Here is a 4,706-nt window from a genome sequence, read left to right as displayed (position 1 = left end):
CGTATACAAACTGTACCAATTTTACTAGGTCAATGCAGGGTTTTTTTTTATTATTATTATTATTATTATTATTTAGATGCTGGTATGAATACCAGCACTAAATGATCTATTTGAGCATTGGCTGCCGAGACCATCAGCTCTGAATTGACTATTGTTTAAGGTTGTGTTTATTAGATTGTCATTTCTATGTCTTTGATAAATTTGGCGATTTTTTCAATATTAGCAAAGCTAGGGGTAGCTAGGACGTCGTTTATATTCTCTGTGTTAAATATTGCTTTTTTTGTGTCGTAGTATTTTTGGCAATTGTTGAGGATGTGGTCTAATGTTTGGATTGTGTTACAGGTGATGCAGATTGGTTGATTTTCCTTTTTCAAGATATATTCGTGGGTTTGTGTGGTGTGCCCGAGACGCAATCGTGAAAAGATTCTGGTTTTGAAACCATGTATATTTGTTGGGTATTGTGGAGGAGTACCATCTTTGTTAATGTTAGTATAGTGATAATGTTTGTGGCTGCTACGCAGTTGGCGTGTTTCGTGTATTATAAGCGTTTTGATATGGCGTTTTATGTCAAGCTTTTCGATTTTTGGGGTGCGTATTATTGGTGCATTGCAAGCAAATTTTGCAGCTTCATCGGCGTAGGTGTTACCGTCAATTTCTGCGTGTCCTGGAACCCATAGGAGCTTAAGCGTTTTCTTGTTCTTTATTAACATATCTCTTATTTGATTAATTGTTTCCCAATTGTTACAGATTGGATTTCTAACTGCTTGTAACACCGAAAGACTGTCTGAACATATCACAGTTTTTGTTTTTTTGTGAAGGGAAAATACTATAGCTTCGTGTATAGCTGCTGCTTCTGCCGAGAAGACTGAAGAGAAAGGGAACATTGATTTCATGCTAATGCAGGAGCCTGTTTCCGATGTTATACTGAAAGCAACGCTATTTTGTGTTTTAGACCCATCAGTAAAGATAATTTGCCAGCCGCTCTTATTGTAAGTGTTCGACTTTTCGAGGAAGATTTGCTTGAATATTGAATTTGGGGTGTTATCTTTTTTGTGGGTGTGTAGTGTAATATCGCAACATTGGCTGTCAAGAGTCCACGGTGGGTTGTAACTTCGTAGTCTATGTGGTTTTACTTCCAAGTTGTACTTGTTGCATAGTTTGATAATTCGGAGCAGTGAAGGAGTAACGTTGAATGTTCGTTTGGATAGTACCAGTTTTTTTACGTCTTCGGATATTATAGATGTATTTAAAAATAAAACTTTTGGTATTAAGCTAGAGTTGACATTCTGTATATGTTCCTCTAGTGTGGGCAAGCCAGATTCAATGAAGAGGTTATTTGTCGTGGTGGTGCGAAAAGCGAATAGGCTGGTTCTGATCGCCTTGTGGTACATTGGCTTTATAATGTTTAGAGTTGTTTTCGGAGCGGATCCGTATAAGCAAAGTCCGTAATCGATTTTGCCCAGGATTATAGTTTTTGTGATGTGTATGAGTGTGTTTATGTGGACATATCCTTTATATGACAAATACGATATTAAACTAAGTCTGGAGAGTAGATCCCTCTTTAGTTTTAAAAGATGCCGTTTCCATGTGTAGTTTTTTGTGAATATTAAACCTAGTATTCGCAGTTCATCCACATTCTCGATAGTTTGTTGCTTCAATTCTATTGAGTGACTATTGGAATCGCACTTTAGTTTTTTACAAATATGAAGTTTTTTTGTTTTTTCGAGGGAAATTTTCGCACCTGATCTTAAGGTCCAGTCATCAATTTCTTTCAGAATATTTCTTAAAATTTTATTTGACTCGCTATTGTTCTTTTCGTTGCACAGTATAAATAAATCGTCGGCATAGATACAGTGGTTAACAAGCTTGTGTTTCTGTATTATAGTGCTTATTTCGTTAAACGCGATTGAAAAGAGGAGTACTGAAAGCGGTGATCCTTGGGGAATACCATTCGTTAAAGGATATAATTTGGAGTAAATACCGTTTACCCTGACTCGAATTTTTCTATTTTGGAGGAATGATTTTACAAAATTGAAGATCTTGGGTCCAACTCCCCACTGATGTAGTTTCTCTAGAATGACGTGAGCTCCTATTCTGTCGAACGCTTTTTCGAAGTCTAGTGATAATATTGAAATGTGGTTATGGGCTGATAGCGCTTTTGCCACATTGTAGTCGATGTGTAGCAGGGCATCCGTACATCCTCTTCCTGGTCGAAAACCGACCTGGTTGGATGAGATGAGCCTTTTTGCCTCTGTAAACCAGACTAGACGTGTCGCGACTATTTTCTCTACTAATTTCGACAGGCACGAAATTAGCGAGATGGGTCTGTAGGATCCGAGAAGGTTGAGGTCTTTCTGAGGTTTTGGGAGAGGGATGATGGTTGCCGCTTTCCAGTTTTGGGGAATAATGCCTGATTGGAAAATATTATTGTACAGTGTCAAAAGTCTCGTTTTTGTGGATAAGTTCAAGTGTTTAATCATGCTGTATGAGATGCGATCAAAACCTGGTGTTTTTCCTTTAGTACTTTTTAGGGTGGAATACATTTCATCCATGGAAATATGCACTTCCATTTTCATTGCTGTTGGATTAGTTGTTTGGTTTGGCGATATATTTGATTTTTTTGCCTGGTTGAATTGATTAGGAAAATTGTTGTCGTTCGAGCATTGAGACCAGTTGTGAGCAAAGAGGTGGGCTATTGTTCGCGTTTCCGTTGTTGTTCCTTGTGGTGTTTGAATTGCTGCTATTGACGTTTGTGTATTTTGATTTGTTAGCCTCCGCACTTTGTTCCATAATTCCTGCGATGATGAGTTTATGTTTATGCTTTTTGCAAAATTTTCGAAGCTAGATTTTTTTGTTTGCTTCATTTCCCTGCGGAAGATAGCATTACGTTTTTTGTATTCAAGAAGATTCTGTTCTGTTGGAGATTTTCGAAAAAGATGCCATGCTGTCATTTTTTGGTTGCGGAGATTTGCTAAAGTCTGGTTCCACCAGGGGACATGGGTTCTGGTCTTCTGAGAGGATTGAGGGATCCAAAGGTTGGCTGCTACACGAATTGCCTTTGTAATATTATTTGCTTCTTGATTAATGTTTACAGAAATCGGTCTCTCCGAGAGTTCCTCTTCGACGGATTGACTGAATTTTGCCCAATCAGCAAAGTTGAGTAGAAATTTCTTTTCAGTGTGGTGTTTTTCGGTGTTGTGTGTCAAATTGATTGTGGTGATTATCGGGAAATGGTCGCTGTGATAAAGATCCTCTAAGATATTCCATTTGATGATCGGGAGCAAGCTAGCTGAGCAGCATGTAATGTCCACATGGGTCAGTGTCCCGTGCGTTGAAAAGTGGGTTGGTCTACCGTCGTTTATTAAGAAAAGGTCCGATTGGTTGATTATGTGTTCTATTATTTTTCCTCGATTGTTGTATGTTGGGGAACCCCACAAAGGATTCCAGCTGTTAAAATCTCCTAAAAAGATTATTGGTGTTTGAATTAAGGCGAGTGTATCCATTATTTCTTTGGTAGGAATCTGTAAGTTTGGTGGAAAATAGCATGATATTATTGTAAATTTTATATTAAGGTTGACTTCGATCGCTATTATTTGTAGGTCGGTGTTTAATGAAATTATTTTGTGGGGAATATTAGCTTTAATAAGCACCCCTATTCCTTGTTTGGCTGTTGTAATTGTTGATGAGTTTAGAAAATGGCTTAAGTATCCTTTTGGGGGATATGGGTTGAAGTTGTGTTTGCAATGTGTTTCTTGCAGTGATATGAAGGGTGGATTTTCTTCTTTAATTAAGAGGTTAAGCTCATTGATGTTGTTAAAGAATCCTTTTATATTCCACTGTAATATTTTGAAATTCATGTTTTATTTATTAGTTTATATGCTTTGTTGTATTTATTTGTTATTTGCCGTTATTTGTTTATTGATTAATTATAATTTAGGTTCTTCTTCGGAGTCAGAAAGGGCCATATAATATTCATTTTTATTTAGTAGCTGTTGAGTTATTTTGGTGCATGGTGAGATAGTATTATTGTTTTCAGGTGTGTTGTTGGTGAGTTGTGAAGTTGAGGTTTGTGAATTATCATAGTGATCAGAGAGTTTGTTTGAAATGGATGTTTTAATTGTTGTTGTGTTACTAGTGCTGCTTAGGTTAGTTTTTTTGGGCGTTGTTTTGATTAATTTTAGTCGGTGGGGATGAAGCGGGGCGTTTAGCAATGCTTGTGGTTTCTGTTGGAGGCGTTGGTGGTGGCTTGTTGGTGGATGTTGGTTTGTTTCCTTTGGTGATGTCTAAGTAAGTATGCTTTGGGATTCTTTGTGGTTCGTTTTTTTCATTGTATTTACGACGTGCTTCTCCCATTGAGCATTTAGCATTTGTCTTTATTTTTAGGATTTCTTGGGTTTGTTTGAATCTAGGGCAATCTTTGTCTGATGATGCGTGGTTGTTGCCACAATTTGCGCATTGTTTGCGCGAACAGTCAGTTGGGGAGTGAGGTGGAAGGTTGCAGCCTTCACACGTGGCAGGATTAGTACACCGTGTTTTTGTGTGCCCCAAGAGCTGGCAGTTTTTGCAACGCATAGGGGTAGGGTAGTACGGTGTGACTTTAACTTTGTACCATGCTATATCAATGTCTTTGGGTAGGTGGTAAAGATCGAAAGATAATATAATTTTTCCAGTAGGAGTTGCTTTGCCTTCAAATGTGCGTGTGAATT

The sequence above is a fragment of the Rhagoletis pomonella genome, unplaced genomic scaffold, assembly GCF_013731165.1.
Source record: "Rhagoletis pomonella isolate Grant_MI unplaced genomic scaffold, Rhpom_1.0 Rhpom_scaffold_00199, whole genome shotgun sequence".
Lineage (NCBI taxonomy): Eukaryota > Metazoa > Arthropoda > Insecta > Diptera > Tephritidae > Rhagoletis > Rhagoletis pomonella.
Note: the sequence above shows the minus strand (reverse complement) of the source record.